At 43.7% G+C, this 16,748-nt stretch overlaps 43 non-coding genes across 43 annotated transcripts; 10 read left to right on the top strand and 33 right to left on the bottom strand.

Moving 5' to 3' along the window:
- Positions 1 to 499: 499 nt before the first annotated feature.
- TRNAY-GUA (transfer RNA tyrosine (anticodon GUA)) lies at positions 500 to 585 on the bottom strand. The gene is given in 2 exon segments: positions 500 to 535; positions 549 to 585. It is a non-coding gene; the product is annotated as a tRNA-Tyr (tRNA).
- Positions 586 to 693: 108 nt separating this feature from the next.
- Positions 694 to 766, bottom strand: TRNAA-AGC (transfer RNA alanine (anticodon AGC)). Its single transcript has one exon. It is a non-coding gene; the product is annotated as a tRNA-Ala (tRNA).
- A 474-nt stretch (positions 767 to 1,240) lies between these two features.
- On the bottom strand, positions 1,241 to 1,312 carry TRNAG-UCC (transfer RNA glycine (anticodon UCC)). The gene has a single exon. It is a non-coding gene; the product is annotated as a tRNA-Gly (tRNA).
- Positions 1,313 to 1,717: 405 nt separating this feature from the next.
- TRNAN-GUU (transfer RNA asparagine (anticodon GUU)) lies at positions 1,718 to 1,791 on the top strand. The gene has a single exon. It is a non-coding gene; the product is annotated as a tRNA-Asn (tRNA).
- A 163-nt stretch (positions 1,792 to 1,954) lies between these two features.
- Positions 1,955 to 2,040, bottom strand: TRNAY-GUA (transfer RNA tyrosine (anticodon GUA)). Its single transcript is given in 2 exon segments — positions 1,955 to 1,990; positions 2,004 to 2,040. It is a non-coding gene; the product is annotated as a tRNA-Tyr (tRNA).
- A 108-nt stretch (positions 2,041 to 2,148) lies between these two features.
- TRNAA-AGC (transfer RNA alanine (anticodon AGC)) lies at positions 2,149 to 2,221 on the bottom strand. The gene has a single exon. It is a non-coding gene; the product is annotated as a tRNA-Ala (tRNA).
- Positions 2,222 to 2,694: 473 nt separating this feature from the next.
- TRNAG-UCC (transfer RNA glycine (anticodon UCC)) lies at positions 2,695 to 2,766 on the bottom strand. The gene has a single exon. It is a non-coding gene; the product is annotated as a tRNA-Gly (tRNA).
- Positions 2,767 to 3,171: 405 nt separating this feature from the next.
- TRNAN-GUU (transfer RNA asparagine (anticodon GUU)) lies at positions 3,172 to 3,245 on the top strand. Its single transcript has one exon. It is a non-coding gene; the product is annotated as a tRNA-Asn (tRNA).
- A 312-nt stretch (positions 3,246 to 3,557) lies between these two features.
- Positions 3,558 to 3,631, top strand: TRNAN-GUU (transfer RNA asparagine (anticodon GUU)). The gene has a single exon. It is a non-coding gene; the product is annotated as a tRNA-Asn (tRNA).
- A 163-nt stretch (positions 3,632 to 3,794) lies between these two features.
- Positions 3,795 to 3,880, bottom strand: TRNAY-GUA (transfer RNA tyrosine (anticodon GUA)). Its single transcript is given in 2 exon segments — positions 3,795 to 3,830; positions 3,844 to 3,880. It is a non-coding gene; the product is annotated as a tRNA-Tyr (tRNA).
- A 108-nt stretch (positions 3,881 to 3,988) lies between these two features.
- TRNAA-AGC (transfer RNA alanine (anticodon AGC)) lies at positions 3,989 to 4,061 on the bottom strand. Its single transcript has one exon. It is a non-coding gene; the product is annotated as a tRNA-Ala (tRNA).
- A 470-nt stretch (positions 4,062 to 4,531) lies between these two features.
- Positions 4,532 to 4,603, bottom strand: TRNAG-UCC (transfer RNA glycine (anticodon UCC)). The gene has a single exon. It is a non-coding gene; the product is annotated as a tRNA-Gly (tRNA).
- A 642-nt stretch (positions 4,604 to 5,245) lies between these two features.
- Positions 5,246 to 5,331, bottom strand: TRNAY-GUA (transfer RNA tyrosine (anticodon GUA)). Its single transcript is given in 2 exon segments — positions 5,246 to 5,281; positions 5,295 to 5,331. It is a non-coding gene; the product is annotated as a tRNA-Tyr (tRNA).
- Positions 5,332 to 5,439: 108 nt separating this feature from the next.
- TRNAA-AGC (transfer RNA alanine (anticodon AGC)) lies at positions 5,440 to 5,512 on the bottom strand. Its single transcript has one exon. It is a non-coding gene; the product is annotated as a tRNA-Ala (tRNA).
- Positions 5,513 to 5,985: 473 nt separating this feature from the next.
- TRNAG-UCC (transfer RNA glycine (anticodon UCC)) lies at positions 5,986 to 6,057 on the bottom strand. Its single transcript has one exon. It is a non-coding gene; the product is annotated as a tRNA-Gly (tRNA).
- A 405-nt stretch (positions 6,058 to 6,462) lies between these two features.
- TRNAN-GUU (transfer RNA asparagine (anticodon GUU)) lies at positions 6,463 to 6,536 on the top strand. Its single transcript has one exon. It is a non-coding gene; the product is annotated as a tRNA-Asn (tRNA).
- A 163-nt stretch (positions 6,537 to 6,699) lies between these two features.
- Positions 6,700 to 6,785, bottom strand: TRNAY-GUA (transfer RNA tyrosine (anticodon GUA)). The gene is given in 2 exon segments: positions 6,700 to 6,735; positions 6,749 to 6,785. It is a non-coding gene; the product is annotated as a tRNA-Tyr (tRNA).
- A 108-nt stretch (positions 6,786 to 6,893) lies between these two features.
- TRNAA-AGC (transfer RNA alanine (anticodon AGC)) lies at positions 6,894 to 6,966 on the bottom strand. Its single transcript has one exon. It is a non-coding gene; the product is annotated as a tRNA-Ala (tRNA).
- Positions 6,967 to 7,438: 472 nt separating this feature from the next.
- TRNAG-UCC (transfer RNA glycine (anticodon UCC)) lies at positions 7,439 to 7,510 on the bottom strand. The gene has a single exon. It is a non-coding gene; the product is annotated as a tRNA-Gly (tRNA).
- A 642-nt stretch (positions 7,511 to 8,152) lies between these two features.
- TRNAY-GUA (transfer RNA tyrosine (anticodon GUA)) lies at positions 8,153 to 8,238 on the bottom strand. The gene is given in 2 exon segments: positions 8,153 to 8,188; positions 8,202 to 8,238. It is a non-coding gene; the product is annotated as a tRNA-Tyr (tRNA).
- Positions 8,239 to 8,346: 108 nt separating this feature from the next.
- On the bottom strand, positions 8,347 to 8,419 carry TRNAA-AGC (transfer RNA alanine (anticodon AGC)). Its single transcript has one exon. It is a non-coding gene; the product is annotated as a tRNA-Ala (tRNA).
- Positions 8,420 to 8,892: 473 nt separating this feature from the next.
- Positions 8,893 to 8,964, bottom strand: TRNAG-UCC (transfer RNA glycine (anticodon UCC)). The gene has a single exon. It is a non-coding gene; the product is annotated as a tRNA-Gly (tRNA).
- A 405-nt stretch (positions 8,965 to 9,369) lies between these two features.
- Positions 9,370 to 9,443, top strand: TRNAN-GUU (transfer RNA asparagine (anticodon GUU)). The gene has a single exon. It is a non-coding gene; the product is annotated as a tRNA-Asn (tRNA).
- A 163-nt stretch (positions 9,444 to 9,606) lies between these two features.
- On the bottom strand, positions 9,607 to 9,692 carry TRNAY-GUA (transfer RNA tyrosine (anticodon GUA)). The gene is given in 2 exon segments: positions 9,607 to 9,642; positions 9,656 to 9,692. It is a non-coding gene; the product is annotated as a tRNA-Tyr (tRNA).
- A 108-nt stretch (positions 9,693 to 9,800) lies between these two features.
- TRNAA-AGC (transfer RNA alanine (anticodon AGC)) lies at positions 9,801 to 9,873 on the bottom strand. The gene has a single exon. It is a non-coding gene; the product is annotated as a tRNA-Ala (tRNA).
- Positions 9,874 to 10,345: 472 nt separating this feature from the next.
- TRNAG-UCC (transfer RNA glycine (anticodon UCC)) lies at positions 10,346 to 10,417 on the bottom strand. The gene has a single exon. It is a non-coding gene; the product is annotated as a tRNA-Gly (tRNA).
- A 405-nt stretch (positions 10,418 to 10,822) lies between these two features.
- TRNAN-GUU (transfer RNA asparagine (anticodon GUU)) lies at positions 10,823 to 10,896 on the top strand. Its single transcript has one exon. It is a non-coding gene; the product is annotated as a tRNA-Asn (tRNA).
- Positions 10,897 to 11,059: 163 nt separating this feature from the next.
- On the bottom strand, positions 11,060 to 11,145 carry TRNAY-GUA (transfer RNA tyrosine (anticodon GUA)). Its single transcript is given in 2 exon segments — positions 11,060 to 11,095; positions 11,109 to 11,145. It is a non-coding gene; the product is annotated as a tRNA-Tyr (tRNA).
- Positions 11,146 to 11,253: 108 nt separating this feature from the next.
- Positions 11,254 to 11,326, bottom strand: TRNAA-AGC (transfer RNA alanine (anticodon AGC)). The gene has a single exon. It is a non-coding gene; the product is annotated as a tRNA-Ala (tRNA).
- A 473-nt stretch (positions 11,327 to 11,799) lies between these two features.
- Positions 11,800 to 11,871, bottom strand: TRNAG-UCC (transfer RNA glycine (anticodon UCC)). The gene has a single exon. It is a non-coding gene; the product is annotated as a tRNA-Gly (tRNA).
- Positions 11,872 to 12,276: 405 nt separating this feature from the next.
- On the top strand, positions 12,277 to 12,350 carry TRNAN-GUU (transfer RNA asparagine (anticodon GUU)). Its single transcript has one exon. It is a non-coding gene; the product is annotated as a tRNA-Asn (tRNA).
- A 163-nt stretch (positions 12,351 to 12,513) lies between these two features.
- On the bottom strand, positions 12,514 to 12,599 carry TRNAY-GUA (transfer RNA tyrosine (anticodon GUA)). The gene is given in 2 exon segments: positions 12,514 to 12,549; positions 12,563 to 12,599. It is a non-coding gene; the product is annotated as a tRNA-Tyr (tRNA).
- Positions 12,600 to 12,707: 108 nt separating this feature from the next.
- Positions 12,708 to 12,780, bottom strand: TRNAA-AGC (transfer RNA alanine (anticodon AGC)). The gene has a single exon. It is a non-coding gene; the product is annotated as a tRNA-Ala (tRNA).
- Positions 12,781 to 13,253: 473 nt separating this feature from the next.
- On the bottom strand, positions 13,254 to 13,325 carry TRNAG-UCC (transfer RNA glycine (anticodon UCC)). Its single transcript has one exon. It is a non-coding gene; the product is annotated as a tRNA-Gly (tRNA).
- Positions 13,326 to 13,730: 405 nt separating this feature from the next.
- Positions 13,731 to 13,804, top strand: TRNAN-GUU (transfer RNA asparagine (anticodon GUU)). Its single transcript has one exon. It is a non-coding gene; the product is annotated as a tRNA-Asn (tRNA).
- Positions 13,805 to 13,967: 163 nt separating this feature from the next.
- On the bottom strand, positions 13,968 to 14,053 carry TRNAY-GUA (transfer RNA tyrosine (anticodon GUA)). Its single transcript is given in 2 exon segments — positions 13,968 to 14,003; positions 14,017 to 14,053. It is a non-coding gene; the product is annotated as a tRNA-Tyr (tRNA).
- Positions 14,054 to 14,161: 108 nt separating this feature from the next.
- On the bottom strand, positions 14,162 to 14,234 carry TRNAA-AGC (transfer RNA alanine (anticodon AGC)). Its single transcript has one exon. It is a non-coding gene; the product is annotated as a tRNA-Ala (tRNA).
- A 473-nt stretch (positions 14,235 to 14,707) lies between these two features.
- Positions 14,708 to 14,779, bottom strand: TRNAG-UCC (transfer RNA glycine (anticodon UCC)). Its single transcript has one exon. It is a non-coding gene; the product is annotated as a tRNA-Gly (tRNA).
- A 405-nt stretch (positions 14,780 to 15,184) lies between these two features.
- TRNAN-GUU (transfer RNA asparagine (anticodon GUU)) lies at positions 15,185 to 15,258 on the top strand. The gene has a single exon. It is a non-coding gene; the product is annotated as a tRNA-Asn (tRNA).
- A 163-nt stretch (positions 15,259 to 15,421) lies between these two features.
- Positions 15,422 to 15,507, bottom strand: TRNAY-GUA (transfer RNA tyrosine (anticodon GUA)). Its single transcript is given in 2 exon segments — positions 15,422 to 15,457; positions 15,471 to 15,507. It is a non-coding gene; the product is annotated as a tRNA-Tyr (tRNA).
- Positions 15,508 to 15,615: 108 nt separating this feature from the next.
- Positions 15,616 to 15,688, bottom strand: TRNAA-AGC (transfer RNA alanine (anticodon AGC)). The gene has a single exon. It is a non-coding gene; the product is annotated as a tRNA-Ala (tRNA).
- Positions 15,689 to 16,161: 473 nt separating this feature from the next.
- TRNAG-UCC (transfer RNA glycine (anticodon UCC)) lies at positions 16,162 to 16,233 on the bottom strand. Its single transcript has one exon. It is a non-coding gene; the product is annotated as a tRNA-Gly (tRNA).
- A 405-nt stretch (positions 16,234 to 16,638) lies between these two features.
- Positions 16,639 to 16,712, top strand: TRNAN-GUU (transfer RNA asparagine (anticodon GUU)). The gene has a single exon. It is a non-coding gene; the product is annotated as a tRNA-Asn (tRNA).
- Positions 16,713 to 16,748: the final 36 nt, after the last annotated feature.

The following is a 16,748-nucleotide window of genomic DNA, read 5'->3' as shown; positions in this document are numbered from 1 at the left end:
TTATGGGCCCAGCACGCTTCCGCTGCGCCACTCTGCTCGTAGTGTTGGATGCTTAGAGTCGAAGTCTAATTACTGTCTGCCTTCTGGTCTGTGTCGTGTAATTTATCAGCCATTTCTTATCTGTTGGCAACTAGATTATTCTTGGTGTTTTGCAATTATTTCTTTGTTTTTTTCTGTTTCCTTTAGTCATATTGTTGAAAATCATTTGAAGAAACGGTGTCTGACCTTGCTTAAGGTGCAGGCAAAAATTGTGGTCCATTGGGTCTCTGTGGCGCAATCGGTTAGCGCGTTTGGCTGTTAACCGAAAGGTTGGTGGTTCGAGTCCACCCAGGGACGTCGCACCCTTTTGCAGTCCACCCAGAGACGTTGCACAGTTGGAGAAGTTTTTGCATTGGTGCTGAGCATCTCTCTCATGTAAAAGCCATTTTGCTGACTATGTTTTGAATTCACGAGGCAAACTGGAGAAAAACTTTCTGTATGAGATAAGATAAACAAAACTTCCTTCGAGCCGGAATTGAACCAGCGACCTAAGGATTGCTAATTTAGAGCTACAGTCCTCCGCTCTACCAGCTGAGCTATCGAAGGATTGTTTTGGCCACTGTCGAAAGCCTCCTAGGTTTGGCCGTGGGTGCCACGGGCAGATGGTAAAAATGATTCATTCAACTCTGCGAAAAAGGAATCCAATGGTAGCATTGGAGAATGCGGGCATCGATCCCGCTACCTCTCGCATGCTAAGCGAGCGCTCTACCACTTGAGCTAATCCCCCAAACCTGTGAAACTTGACGTCAGTTTCACGTCACACCAGGTCACAATTTTCATATACAGTCACAGATGACATTGCTTTTTTTTTTTTTTTTTTTTTTTTTTTAAGTGTGGACTCCGTTTTCCCATACTTGAAGAACATTTAAGGAGTCCACAACGTGATTGGTGACCTACAAATACAGTCGAGCAACTTTCTAGCAAACCCTTTCTATGCACATGGAGAATCAAACCGGGGACAGTGAAAAAACTTGCATAGTTTGTAGAAAAAAGTTGTGATGTAGCACAATCCCAAGGAGAACCGTTGAACTTTTATGGGTTGGTTTGTTTATCGAAAATGCTGAGAGGTCGTGAAGGCCTCCTGGTCTTTTTTTTTCCTCCTTTCTGTGGTTGCTAAACTGTAAGAAGAGAGTAGAGCATGAGCCTTAACACAAAACATTAAAAGAGAATAAATGCAACACCAATGGTGAAAAGCAAGACATGCGTTGGCCGGGAATCGAACCCGGGTCAACTGCTTGGAAGGCAGCTATGCTCACCACTATACCACCAACGCTTTCGGAAGTGTACGTTTTTTTGACATTTTCTGCAATAACACTAAACTTTCTGTTGACAGAAGCATTTGGATGCAATGTAATGATGAAAAGTATAAAACACAACCTTTTAGCAGAGGATGGTTTCGATCCATCGACCTCTGGGTTATGGGCCCAGCACGCTTCCGCTGCGCCACTCTGCTCGTAGTGTTGGATGCTTAGAGTCGAAGTCTAATTACTGTCTGCCTTCTGGTCTGTGTCGTGTAATTTATCAGCCATTTCTTATCTGTTGGCAACTAGATTATTCTTGGTGTTTTGCAATTATTTCTTTGTTTTTTTCTGTTTCCTTTAGTCATATTGTTGAAAATCATTTGAAGAAACGGTGTCTGACCTTGCTTAAGGTGCAGGCAAAAATTGTGGTCCATTGGGTCTCTGTGGCGCAATCGGTTAGCGCGTTCGGCTGTTAACCGAAAGGTTGGTGGTTCGAGTCCACCCAGGGACGTCGCACCCTTTTGCAGTCCACCCAGAGACGTTGCACAGTTGGAGAAGTTTTTGCATTGGTGCTGAGCATCTCTCTCATGTAAAAGCCATTTTGCTGACTATGTTTTGAATTCACGAGGCAAACTGGAGAAAAACTTTCTGTATGAGATAAGATAAACAAAACTTCCTTCGAGCCGGAATTGAACCAGCGACCTAAGGATTGCTAATTTAGAGCTACAGTCCTCCGCTCTACCAGCTGAGCTATCGAAGGATTGTTTTGGCCACTGTCGAAAGCCTCCTAGGTTTGGCCGTGGGTGCCACGGGCAGATGGTAAAAATGATTCATTCAACTCTGCGAAAAAGGAATCCAATGGTAGCATTGGAGAATGCGGGCATCGATCCCGCTACCTCTCGCATGCTAAGCGAGCGCTCTACCACTTGAGCTAATCCCCCAAACCTGTGAAACTTGACGTCAGTTTCACGTCACACCAGGTCACAATTTTCATATACAGTCACAGATGACATTGCTTTTTTTTTTTTTTTTTTTTTTTTTTAAGTGTGGACTCCGTTTTCCCATACTTGAAGAACATTTAAGGAGTCCACAACGTGATTGGTGACCTACAAATACAGTCGAGCAACTTTCTAGCAAACCCTTTCTATGCACATGGAGAATCAAACCGGGGACAGTGAAAAAACTTGCATAGTTTGTAGAAAAAAGTTGTGATGTAGCACAATCCCAAGGAGAACCGTTGAACTTTTATGGGTTGGTTTGTTTATCGAAAATGCTGAGAGGTCGTGAAGGCCTCCTGGTCTTTTTTTTTCCTCCTTTCTGTGGTTGCTAAACTGTAAGAAGAGAGTAGAGCATGAGCCTTAACACAAAACATTAAAAGAGAATAAATGCAACACCAATGGTGAAAAGCAAGACATGCGTTGGCCGGGAATCGAACCCGGGTCAACTGCTTGGAAGGCAGCTATGCTCACCACTATACCACCAACGCTTTCGGAAGTGTACGTTTTTTTGACATTTTCTGCAATAACACTAAACTTTCTGTTGACAGAAGCATTTGGATGCAATGTAATGATGAAAAGTATAAAACACAACCTTTTAGCAGAGGATGGTTTCGATCCATCGACCTCTGGGTTATGGGCCCAGCACGCTTCCGCTGCGCCACTCTGCTCGTAGTGTTGGATGCTTAGAGTCGAAGTCTAATTACTGTCTGCCTTCTGGTCTGTGTCGTGTAATTTATCAGCCATTTCTTATCTGTTGGCAACTAGATTATTCTTGGTGTTTTGCAATTATTTCTTTGTTTTTTTCTGTTTCCTTTAGTCATATTGTTGAAAATCATTTGAAGAAACGGTGTCTGACCTTGCTTAAGGTGCAGGCAAAAATTGTGGTCCATTGGGTCTCTGTGGCGCAATCGGTTAGCGCGTTCGGCTGTTAACCGAAAGGTTGGTGGTTCGAGTCCACCCAGGGACGTCGCACCCTTTTGCAGTCCACCCGATGGTTTCGATCCATCGACCTCTGGGTTATGGGCCCAGCACGCTTCCGCTGCGCCACTCTGCTCGTAGTGTTGGATGCTTAGAGTCGAAGTCTAATTACTGTCTGCCTTCTGGTCTGTGTCGTGTAATTTATCAGCCATTTCTTATCTGTTGGCAACTAGATTATTCTTGGTGTTTTGCAATTATTTCTTTGTTTTTTTCTGTTTCCTTTAGTCATATTGTTGAAAATCATTTGAAGAAACGGTGTCTGACCTTGCTTAAGGTGCAGGCAAAAATTGTGGTCCATTGGGTCTCTGTGGCGCAATCGGTTAGCGCGTTCGGCTGTTAACCGAAAGGTTGGTGGTTCGAGTCCACCCAGGGACGTCGCACCCTTTTGCAGTCCACCCAGAGACGTTGCACAGTTGGAGAAGTTTTTGCATTGGTGCTGAGCATCTCTCTCATGTAAAAGCCATTTTGCTGACTATGTTTTGAATTCACGAGGCAAACTGGAGAAAAACTTTCTGTATGAGATAAGATAAACAAAACTTCCTTCGAGCCGGAATTGAACCAGCGACCTAAGGATTGCTAATTTAGAGCTACAGTCCTCCGCTCTACCAGCTGAGCTATCGAAGGATTGTTTTGGCCACTGTCGAAAGCCTCCTAGGTTTGGCCGTGGGTGCCACGGGCAGATGGTAAAAATGATTCATTCAACTCTGCGAAAAAGGAATCCAATGGTAGCATTGGAGAATGCGGGCATCGATCCCGCTACCTCTCGCATGCTAAGCGAGCGCTCTACCACTTGAGCTAATCCCCCAAACCTGTGAAACTTGACGTCAGTTTCACGTCACACCAGGTCACAATTTTCATATACAGTCACAGATGACATTGCTTTTTTTTTTTTTTTTTTTTTTTAAGTGTGGACTCCGTTTTCCCATACTTGAAGAACATTTAAGGAGTCCACAACGTGATTGGTGACCTACAAATACAGTCGAGCAACTTTCTAGCAAACCCTTTCTATGCACATGGAGAATCAAACCGGGGACAGTGAAAAAACTTGCATAGTTTGTAGAAAAAAGTTGTGATGTAGCACAATCCCAAGGAGAACCGTTGAACTTTTATGGGTTGGTTTGTTTATCGAAAATGCTGAGAGGTCGTGAAGGCCTCCTGGTCTTTTTTTTTCCTCCTTTCTGTGGTTGCTAAACTGTAAGAAGAGAGTAGAGCATGAGCCTTAACACAAAACATTAAAAGAGAATAAATGCAACACCAATGGTGAAAAGCAAGACATGCGTTGGCCGGGAATCGAACCCGGGTCAACTGCTTGGAAGGCAGCTATGCTCACCACTATACCACCAACGCTTTCGGAAGTGTACGTTTTTTTGACATTTTCTGCAATAACACTAAACTTTCTGTTGACAGAAGCATTTGGATGCAATGTAATGATGAAAAGTATAAAACACAACCTTTTAGCAGAGGATGGTTTCGATCCATCGACCTCTGGGTTATGGGCCCAGCACGCTTCCGCTGCGCCACTCTGCTCGTAGTGTTGGATGCTTAGAGTCGAAGTCTAATTACTGTCTGCCTTCTGGTCTGTGTCGTGTAATTTATCAGCCATTTCTTATCTGTTGGCAACTAGATTATTCTTGGTGTTTTGCAATTATTTCTTTGTTTTTTTCTGTTTCCTTTAGTCATATTGTTGAAAATCATTTGAAGAAACGGTGTCTGACCTTGCTTAAGGTGCAGGCAAAAATTGTGGTCCATTGGGTCTCTGTGGCGCAATCGGTTAGCGCGTTTGGCTGTTAACCGAAAGGTTGGTGGTTCGAGTCCACCCAGGGACGTCGCACCCTTTTGCAGTCCACCCAGAGACGTTGCACAGTTGGAGAAGTTTTTGCATTGGTGCTGAGCATCTCTCTCATGTAAAAGCCATTTTGCTGACTATGTTTTGAATTCACGAGGCAAACTGGAGAAAAACTTTCTGTATGAGATAAGATAAACAAAACTTCCTTCGAGCCGGAATTGAACCAGCGACCTAAGGATTGCTAATTTAGAGCTACAGTCCTCCGCTCTACCAGCTGAGCTATCGAAGGATTGTTTTGGCCACTGTCGAAAGCCTCCTAGGTTTGGCCGTGGGTGCCACGGGCAGATGGTAAAAATGATTCATTCAACTCTGCGAAAAAGGAATCCAATGGTAGCATTGGAGAATGCGGGCATCGATCCCGCTACCTCTCGCATGCTAAGCGAGCGCTCTACCACTTGAGCTAATCCCCCAAACCTGTGAAACTTGACGTCAGTTTCACGTCACACCAGGTCACAATTTTCATATACAGTCACAGATGACATTGCTTTTTTTTTTTTTTTTTTTTTTTTTTAAGTGTGGACTCCGTTTTCCCATACTTGAAGAACATTTAAGGAGTCCACAACGTGATTGGTGACCTACAAATACAGTCGAGCAACTTTCTAGCAAACCCTTTCTATGCACATGGAGAATCAAACCGGGGACAGTGAAAAAACTTGCATAGTTTGTAGAAAAAAGTTGTGATGTAGCACAATCCCAAGGAGAACCGTTGAACTTTTATGGGTTGGTTTGTTTACCGAAAATGCTGAGAGGTCGTGAAGGCCTCCTGGTCTTTTTTTTTCCTCCTTTCTGTGGTTGCTAAACTGTAAGAAGAGAGTAGAGCATGAGCCTTAACACAAAACATTAAAAGAGAATAAATGCAACACCAATGGTGAAAAGCAAGACATGCGTTGGCCGGGAATCGAACCCGGGTCAACTGCTTGGAAGGCAGCTATGCTCACCACTATACCACCAACGCTTTCGGAAGTGTACGTTTTTTTGACATTTTCTGCAATAACACTAAACTTTCTGTTGACAGAAGCATTTGGATGCAATGTAATGATGAAAAGTATAAAACACAACCTTTTAGCAGAGGATGGTTTCGATCCATCGACCTCTGGGTTATGGGCCCAGCACGCTTCCGCTGCGCCACTCTGCTCGTAGTGTTGGATGCTTAGAGTCGAAGTCTAATTACTGTCTGCCTTCTGGTCTGTGTCGTGTAATTTATCAGCCATTTCTTATCTGTTGGCAACTAGATTATTCTTGGTGTTTTGCAATTATTTCTTTGTTTTTTTCTGTTTCCTTTAGTCATATTGTTGAAAATCATTTGAAGAAACGGTGTCTGACCTTGCTTAAGGTGCAGGCAAAAATTGTGGTCCATTGGGTCTCTGTGGCGCAATCGGTTAGCGCGTTCGGCTGTTAACCGAAAGGTTGGTGGTTCGAGTCCACCCAGGGACGTCGCACCCTTTTGCAGTCCACCCAGAGACGTTGCACAGTTGGAGAAGTTTTTGCATTGGTGCTGAGCATCTCTCTCATGTAAAAGCCATTTTGCTGACTATGTTTTGAATTCACGAGGCAAACTGGAGAAAAACTTTCTGTATGAGATAAGATAAACAAAACTTCCTTCGAGCCGGAATTGAACCAGCGACCTAAGGATTGCTAATTTAGAGCTACAGTCCTCCGCTCTACCAGCTGAGCTATCGAAGGATTGTTTTGGCCACTGTCGAAAGCCTCCTAGGTTTGGCCGTGGGTGCCACGGGCAGATGGTAAAAATGATTCATTCAACTCTGCGAAAAAGGAATCCAATGGTAGCATTGGAGAATGCGGGCATCGATCCCGCTACCTCTCGCATGCTAAGCGAGCGCTCTACCACTTGAGCTAATCCCCCAAACCTGTGAAACTTGACGTCAGTTTCACGTCACACCAGGTCACAATTTTCATATACAGTCACAGATGACATTGCTTTTTTTTTTTTTTTTTTTTTTTTTAAGTGTGGACTCCGTTTTCCCATACTTGAAGAACATTTAAGGAGTCCACAACGTGATTGGTGACCTACAAATACAGTCGAGCAACTTTCTAGCAAACCCTTTCTATGCACATGGAGAATCAAACCGGGGACAGTGAAAAAACTTGCATAGTTTGTAGAAAAAAGTTGTGATGTAGCACAATCCCAAGGAGAACCGTTGAACTTTTATGGGTTGGTTTGTTTATCGAAAATGCTGAGAGGTCGTGAAGGCCTCCTGGTCTTTTTTTTTCCTCCTTTCTGTGGTTGCTAAACTGTAAGAAGAGAGTAGAGCATGAGCCTTAACACAAAACATTAAAAGAGAATAAATGCAACACCAATGGTGAAAAGCAAGACATGCGTTGGCCGGGAATCGAACCCGGGTCAACTGCTTGGAAGGCAGCTATGCTCACCACTATACCACCAACGCTTTCGGAAGTGTACGTTTTTTTGACATTTTCTGCAATAACACTAAACTTTCTGTTGACAGAAGCATTTGGATGCAATGTAATGATGAAAAGTATAAAACACAACCTTTTAGCAGAGGATGGTTTTGATCCATCGACCTCTGGGTTATGGGCCCAGCACGCTTCCGCTGCGCCACTCTGCTCGTAGTGTTGGAAGCTTAGAGTCGAAGTCTAATTACTGTCTGCCTTCTGGTCTGTGTCGTGTAATTTATCAGCCATTTCTTATCTGTTGGCAACTAGATTATTCTTGGTGTTTTGCAATTATTTCTTTGTTTTTTTCTGTTTCCTTTAGTCATATTGTTGAAAATCATTTGAAGAAACGGTGTCTGACCTTGCTTAAGGTGCAGGCAAAAATTGTGGTCCATTGGGTCTCTGTGGCGCAATCGGTTAGCGCGTTTGGCTGTTAACCGAAAGGTTGGTGGTTCGAGTCCACCCAGGGACGTCGCACCCTTTTGCAGTCCACCCAGAGACGTTGCACAGTTGGAGAAGTTTTTGCATTGGTGCTGAGCATCTCTCTCATGTAAAAGCCATTTTGCTGACTATGTTTTGAATTCACGAGGCAAACTGGAGAAAAACTTTCTGTATGAGATAAGATAAACAAAACTTCCTTCGAGCCGGAATTGAACCAGCGACCTAAGGATTGCTAATTTAGAGCTACAGTCCTCCGCTCTACCAGCTGAGCTATCGAAGGATTGTTTTGGCCACTGTCGAAAGCCTCCTAGGTTTGGCCGTGGGTGCCACGGGCAGATGGTAAAAATGATTCATTCAACTCTGCGAAAAAGGAATCCAATGGTAGCATTGGAGAATGCGGGCATCGATCCCGCTACCTCTCGCATGCTAAGCGAGCGCTCTACCACTTGAGCTAATCCCCCAAACCTGTGAAACTTGACGTCAGTTTCACGTCACACCAGGTCACAATTTTCATATACAGTCACAGATGACATTGCTTTTTTTTTTTTTTTTTTTTTTTTTTAAGTGTGGACTCCGTTTTCCCATACTTGAAGAACATTTAAGGAGTCCACAACGTGATTGGTGACCTACAAATACAGTCGAGCAACTTTCTAGCAAACCCTTTCTATGCACATGGAGAATCAAACCGGGGACAGTGAAAAAACTTGCATAGTTTGTAGAAAAAAGTTGTGATGTAGCACAATCCCAAGGAGAACCGTTGAACTTTTATGGGTTGGTTTGTTTACCGAAAATGCTGAGAGGTCGTGAAGGCCTCCTGGTCTTTTTTTTTCCTCCTTTCTGTGGTTGCTAAACTGTAAGAAGAGAGTAGAGCATGAGCCTTAACACAAAACATTAAAAGAGAATAAATGCAACACCAATGGTGAAAAGCAAGACATGCGTTGGCCGGGAATCGAACCCGGGTCAACTGCTTGGAAGGCAGCTATGCTCACCACTATACCACCAACGCTTTCGGAAGTGTACGTTTTTTTGACATTTTCTGCAATAACACTAAACTTTCTGTTGACAGAAGCATTTGGATGCAATGTAATGATGAAAAGTATAAAACACAACCTTTTAGCAGAGGATGGTTTCGATCCATCGACCTCTGGGTTATGGGCCCAGCACGCTTCCGCTGCGCCACTCTGCTCGTAGTGTTGGATGCTTAGAGTCGAAGTCTAATTACTGTCTGCCTTCTGGTCTGTGTCGTGTAATTTATCAGCCATTTCTTATCTGTTGGCAACTAGATTATTCTTGGTGTTTTGCAATTATTTCTTTGTTTTTTTCTGTTTCCTTTAGTCATATTGTTGAAAATCATTTGAAGAAACGGTGTCTGACCTTGCTTAAGGTGCAGGCAAAAATTGTGGTCCATTGGGTCTCTGTGGCGCAATCGGTTAGCGCGTTCGGCTGTTAACCGAAAGGTTGGTGGTTCGAGTCCACCCAGGGACGTCGCACCCTTTTGCAGTCCACCCAGAGACGTTGCACAGTTGGAGAAGTTTTTGCATTGGTGCTGAGCATCTCTCTCATGTAAAAGCCATTTTGCTGACTATGTTTTGAATTCACGAGGCAAACTGGAGAAAAACTTTCTGTATGAGATAAGATAAACAAAACTTCCTTCGAGCCGGAATTGAACCAGCGACCTAAGGATTGCTAATTTAGAGCTACAGTCCTCCGCTCTACCAGCTGAGCTATCGAAGGATTGTTTTGGCCACTGTCGAAAGCCTCCTAGGTTTGGCCGTGGGTGCCACGGGCAGATGGTAAAAATGATTCATTCAACTCTGCGAAAAAGGAATCCAATGGTAGCATTGGAGAATGCGGGCATCGATCCCGCTACCTCTCGCATGCTAAGCGAGCGCTCTACCACTTGAGCTAATCCCCCAAACCTGTGAAACTTGACGTCAGTTTCACGTCACACCAGGTCACAATTTTCATATACAGTCACAGATGACATTGCTTTTTTTTTTTTTTTTTTTTTTTTTAAGTGTGGACTCCGTTTTCCCATACTTGAAGAACATTTAAGGAGTCCACAACGTGATTGGTGACCTACAAATACAGTCGAGCAACTTTCTAGCAAACCCTTTCTATGCACATGGAGAATCAAACCGGGGACAGTGAAAAAACTTGCATAGTTTGTAGAAAAAAGTTGTGATGTAGCACAATCCCAAGGAGAACCGTTGAACTTTTATGGGTTGGTTTGTTTATCGAAAATGCTGAGAGGTCGTGAAGGCCTCCTGGTCTTTTTTTTTCCTCCTTTCTGTGGTTGCTAAACTGTAAGAAGAGAGTAGAGCATGAGCCTTAACACAAAACATTAAAAGAGAATAAATGCAACACCAATGGTGAAAAGCAAGACATGCGTTGGCCGGGAATCGAACCCGGGTCAACTGCTTGGAAGGCAGCTATGCTCACCACTATACCACCAACGCTTTCGGAAGTGTACGTTTTTTTGACATTTTCTGCAATAACACTAAACTTTCTGTTGACAGAAGCATTTGGATGCAATGTAATGATGAAAAGTATAAAACACAACCTTTTAGCAGAGGATGGTTTCGATCCATCGACCTCTGGGTTATGGGCCCAGCACGCTTCCGCTGCGCCACTCTGCTCGTAGTGTTGGATGCTTAGAGTCGAAGTCTAATTACTGTCTGCCTTCTGGTCTGTGTCGTGTAATTTATCAGCCATTTCTTATCTGTTGGCAACTAGATTATTCTTGGTGTTTTGCAATTATTTCTTTGTTTTTTTCTGTTTCCTTTAGTCATATTGTTGAAAATCATTTGAAGAAACGGTGTCTGACCTTGCTTAAGGTGCAGGCAAAAATTGTGGTCCATTGGGTCTCTGTGGCGCAATCGGTTAGCGCGTTCGGCTGTTAACCGAAAGGTTGGTGGTTCGAGTCCACCCAGGGACGTCGCACCCTTTTGCAGTCCACCCAGAGACGTTGCACAGTTGGAGAAGTTTTTGCATTGGTGCTGAGCATCTCTCTCATGTAAAAGCCATTTTGCTGACTATGTTTTGAATTCACGAGGCAAACTGGAGAAAAACTTTCTGTATGAGATAAGATAAACAAAACTTCCTTCGAGCCGGAATTGAACCAGCGACCTAAGGATTGCTAATTTAGAGCTACAGTCCTCCGCTCTACCAGCTGAGCTATCGAAGGATTGTTTTGGCCACTGTCGAAAGCCTCCTAGGTTTGGCCGTGGGTGCCACGGGCAGATGGTAAAAATGATTCATTCAACTCTGCGAAAAAGGAATCCAATGGTAGCATTGGAGAATGCGGGCATCGATCCCGCTACCTCTCGCATGCTAAGCGAGCGCTCTACCACTTGAGCTAATCCCCCAAACCTGTGAAACTTGACGTCAGTTTCACGTCACACCAGGTCACAATTTTCATATACAGTCACAGATGACATTGCTTTTTTTTTTTTTTTTTTTTTTTTTTAAGTGTGGACTCCGTTTTCCCATACTTGAAGAACATTTAAGGAGTCCACAACGTGATTGGTGACCTACAAATACAGTCGAGCAACTTTCTAGCAAACCCTTTCTATGCACATGGAGAATCAAACCGGGGACAGTGAAAAAACTTGCATAGTTTGTAGAAAAAAGTTGTGATGTAGCACAATCCCAAGGAGAACCGTTGAACTTTTATGGGTTGGTTTGTTTACCGAAAATGCTGAGAGGTCGTGAAGGCCTCCTGGTCTTTTTTTTTCCTCCTTTCTGTGGTTGCTAAACTGTAAGAAGAGAGTAGAGCATGAGCCTTAACACAAAACATTAAAAGAGAATAAATGCAACACCAATGGTGAAAAGCAAGACATGCGTTGGCCGGGAATCGAACCCGGGTCAACTGCTTGGAAGGCAGCTATGCTCACCACTATACCACCAACGCTTTCGGAAGTGTACGTTTTTTTGACATTTTCTGCAATAACACTAAACTTTCTGTTGACAGAAGCATTTGGATGCAATGTAATGATGAAAAGTATAAAACACAACCTTTTAGCAGAGGATGGTTTCGATCCATCGACCTCTGGGTTATGGGCCCAGCACGCTTCCGCTGCGCCACTCTGCTCGTAGTGTTGGATGCTTAGAGTCGAAGTCTAATTACTGTCTGCCTTCTGGTCTGTGTCGTGTAATTTATCAGCCATTTCTTATCTGTTGGCAACTAGATTATTCTTGGTGTTTTGCAATTATTTCTTTGTTTTTTTCTGTTTCCTTTAGTCATATTGTTGAAAATCATTTGAAGAAACGGTGTCTGACCTTGCTTAAGGTGCAGGCAAAAATTGTGGTCCATTGGGTCTCTGTGGCGCAATCGGTTAGCGCGTTCGGCTGTTAACCGAAAGGTTGGTGGTTCGAGTCCACCCAGGGACGTCGCACCCTTTTGCAGTCCACCCAGAGACGTTGCACAGTTGGAGAAGTTTTTGCATTGGTGCTGAGCATCTCTCTCATGTAAAAGCCATTTTGCTGACTATGTTTTGAATTCACGAGGCAAACTGGAGAAAAACTTTCTGTATGAGATAAGATAAACAAAACTTCCTTCGAGCCGGAATTGAACCAGCGACCTAAGGATTGCTAATTTAGAGCTACAGTCCTCCGCTCTACCAGCTGAGCTATCGAAGGATTGTTTTGGCCACTGTCGAAAGCCTCCTAGGTTTGGCCGTGGGTGCCACGGGCAGATGGTAAAAATGATTCATTCAACTCTGCGAAAAAGGAATCCAATGGTAGCATTGGAGAATGCGGGCATCGATCCCGCTACCTCTCGCATGCTAAGCGAGCGCTCTACCACTTGAGCTAATCCCCCAAACCTGTGAAACTTGACGTCAGTTTCACGTCACACCAGGTCACAATTTTCATATACAGTCACAGATGACATTGCTTTTTTTTTTTTTTTTTTTTTTTTTTAAGTGTGGACTCCGTTTTCCCATACTTGAAGAACATTTAAGGAGTCCACAACGTGATTGGTGACCTACAAATACAGTCGAGCAACTTTCTAGCAAACCCTTTCTATGCACATGGAGAATCAAACCGGGGACAGTGAAAAAACTTGCATAGTTTGTAGAAAAAAGTTGTGATGTAGCACAATCCCAAGGAGAACCGTTGAACTTTTATGGGTTGGTTTGTTTACCGAAAATGCTGAGAGGTCGTGAAGGCCTCCTGGTCTTTTTTTTTCCTCCTTTCTGTGGTTGCTAAACTGTAAGAAGAGAGTAGAGCATGAGCCTTAACACAAAACATTAAAAGAGAATAAATGCAACACCAATGGTGAAAAGCAAGACATGCGTTGGCCGGGAATCGAACCCGGGTCAACTGCTTGGAAGGCAGCTATGCTCACCACTATACCACCAACGCTTTCGGAAGTGTACGTTTTTTTGACATTTTCTGCAATAACACTAAACTTTCTGTTGACAGAAGCATTTGGATGCAATGTAATGATGAAAAGTATAAAACACAACCTTTTAGCAGAGGATGGTTTCGATCCATCGACCTCTGGGTTATGGGCCCAGCACGCTTCCGCTGCGCCACTCTGCTCGTAGTGTTGGATGCTTAGAGTCGAAGTCTAATTACTGTCTGCCTTCTGGTCTGTGTCGTGTAATTTATCAGCCATTTCTTATCTGTTGGCAACTAGATTATTCTTGGTGTTTTGCAATTATTTCTTTGTTTTTTTCTGTTTCCTTTAGTCATATTGTTGAAAATCATTTGAAGAAACGGTGTCTGACCTTGCTTAAGGTGCAGGCAAAAATTGTGGTCCATTGGGTCTCTGTGGCGCAATCGGTTAGCGCGTTCGGCTGTTAACCGAAAGGTTGGTGGTTCGAGTCCACCCAGGGACGTCGCACCCTTTTGCAGTCCACCCAGAGACGTTGCACAGTTGGAGAAGTTTTTGCATTGGTGCTGAGCATCTCTCTCATGTAAAAGCCATTTTGCTGACTATGTTTTGAATTCACGAGGCAAACTGGAGAAAAACTTTCTGTATGAGATAAGATAAACAAAACTTCCTTCGAGCCGGAATTGAACCAGCGACCTAAGGATTGCTAATTTAGAGCTACAGTCCTCCGCTCTACCAGCTGAGCTATCGAAGGATTGTTTTGGCCACTGTCGAAAGCCTCCTAGGTTTGGCCGTGGGTGCCACGGGCAGATGGTAAAAATGATTCATTCAACTCTGCGAAAAAGGAATCCAATGGTAGCATTGGAGAATGCGGGCATCGATCCCGCTACCTCTCGCATGCTAAGCGAGCGCTCTACCACTTGAGCTAATCCCCCAAACCTGTGAAACTTGACGTCAGTTTCACGTCACACCAGGTCACAATTTTCATATACAGTCACAGATGACATTGCTTTTTTTTTTTTTTTTTTTTTTTTTTAAGTGTGGACTCCGTTTTCCCATACTTGAAGAACATTTAAGGAGTCCACAACGTGATTGGTGACCTACAAATACAGTCGAGCAACTTTCTAGCAAACCCTTTCTATGCACATGGAGAATCAAACCGGGGACAGTGAAAAAACTTGCATAGTTTGTAGAAAAAAGTTGTGATGTAGCACAATCCCAAGGAGAACCGTTGAACTTTTATGGGTTGGTTTGTTTACCGAAAATGCTGAGAGGTCGTGAAGGCCTCCTGGTCTTTTTTTTTCCTCCTTTCTGTGGTTGCTAAACTGTAAGAAGAGAGTAGAGCATGAGCCTTAACACAAAACATTAAAAGAGAATAAATGCAACACCAATGGTGAAAAGCAAGACATGCGTTGGCCGGGAATCGAACCCGGGTCAACTGCTTGGAAGGCAGCTATGCTCACCACTATACCACCAACGCTTTCGGAAGTGTACGTTTTTTTGACATTTTCTGCAATAACACTAAACTTTCTGTTGACAGAAGCATTTGGATGCAATGTAATGATGAAAAGTATAAAACACAACCTTTTAGCAGAGGATGGTTTCGATCCATCGACCTCTGGGTTATGGGCCCAGCACGCTTCCGCTGCGCCACTCTGCTCGTAGTGTTGGATGCTTAGAGTCGAAGTCTAATTACTGTCTGCCTTCTGGTCTGTGTCGTGTAATTTATCAGCCATTTCTTATCTGTTGGCAACTAGATTATTCTTGGTGTTTTGCAATTATTTCTTTGTTTTTTTCTGTTTCCTTTAGTCATATTGTTGAAAATCATTTGAAGAAACGGTGTCTGACCTTGCTTAAGGTGCAGGCAAAAATTGTGGTCCATTGGGTCTCTGTGGCGCAATCGGTTAGCGCGTTCGGCTGTTAACCGAAAGGTTGGTGGTTCGAGTCCACCCAGGGACGTCGCACCCTTTTGCAGTCCACCCAGAGACGTTGCACAGTTGGAGAAGTTTTTGCATTGGTGCTGAGCATCTCTCTCATGTAAAAGCCATTTTGCTGACTATGTTTTGAATTCACGAGGCAAACTGGAGAAAAACTTTCTGTATGAGATAAGATAAACAAAACTTCCTTCGAGCCGGAATTGAACCAGCGACCTAAGGATTGCTAATTTAGAGCTACAGTCCTCCGCTCTACCAGCTGAGCTATCGAAGGATTGTTTTGGCCACTGTCGAAAGCCTCCTAGGTTTGGCCGTGGGTGCCACGGGCAGATGGTAAAAATGATTCATTCAACTCTGCGAAAAAGGAATCCAATGGTAGCATTGGAGAATGCGGGCATCGATCCCGCTACCTCTCGCATGCTAAGCGAGCGCTCTACCACTTGAGCTAATCCCCCAAACCTGTGAAACTTGACGTCAGTTTCACGTCACACCAGGTCACAATTTTCATATACAGTCACAGATGACATTGCTTTTTTTTTTTTTTTTTTTTTTTTTTAAGTGTGGACTCCGTTTTCCCATACTTGAAGAACATTTAAGGAGTCCACAACGTGATTGGTGACCTACAAATACAGTCGAGCAACTTTCTAGCAAACCCTTTCTATGCACATGGAGAATCAAACCGGGGACAGTGAAAAAACTTGCATAGTTTGTAGAAAAAAGTTGTGATGTAGCACAATCCCAAGGAGAACCGTTGAACTTTTATGGGTTGGTTTGTTTACCGAAAATGCTGAGAGGTCGTGAAGGCCTCCTGGTCTTTTTTTTTCCTCCTTTCTGTGGTTGCTAAACTGTAAGAAGAGAGTAGAGCATGAGCCTTAACACAAAACATTAAAAGAGAATAAATGCAACACCAATGGTGAAAAGCAAGACATGCGTTGGCCGGGAATCGAACCCGGGTCAACTGCTTGGAAGGCAGCTATGCTCACCACTATACCACCAACGCTTTCGGAAGTGTACGTTTTTTTGACATTTTCTGCAATAACACTAAACTTTCTGTTGACAGAAGCATTTGGATGCAATGTAATGATGAAAAGTATAAAACACAACCTTTTAGCAGAGGATGGTTTCGATCCATCGACCTCTGGGTTATGGGCCCAGCACGCTTCCGCTGCGCCACTCTGCTCGTAGTGTTGGATGCTTAGAGTCGAAGTCTAATTACTGTCTGCCTTCTGGTCTGTGTCGTGTAATTTATCAGCCATTTCTTATCTGTTGGCAACTAGATTATTCTTGGTGTTTTGCAATTATTTCTTTGTTTTTTTCTGTTTCCTTTAGTCATATTGTTGAAAATCATTTGAAGAAACGGTGTCTGACCTTGCTTAAGGTGCAGGCAAAAATTGTGGTCCATTGGGTCTCTGTGGCGCAATCGGTTAGCGCGTTCGGCTGTTAACCGAAAGGTTGGTGGTTCGAGTCCACCCAGGGACGTCGCACCCTTTTGCAGTCCACCCAGAGACGTTGCAC

Source organism: Ranitomeya variabilis, chromosome 2, assembly GCF_051348905.1.
Source record: "Ranitomeya variabilis isolate aRanVar5 chromosome 2, aRanVar5.hap1, whole genome shotgun sequence".
NCBI classification, from domain to species: domain Eukaryota; kingdom Metazoa; phylum Chordata; class Amphibia; order Anura; family Dendrobatidae; genus Ranitomeya; species Ranitomeya variabilis.
This window is presented reverse-complemented; position numbering and strand designations above follow the sequence as displayed.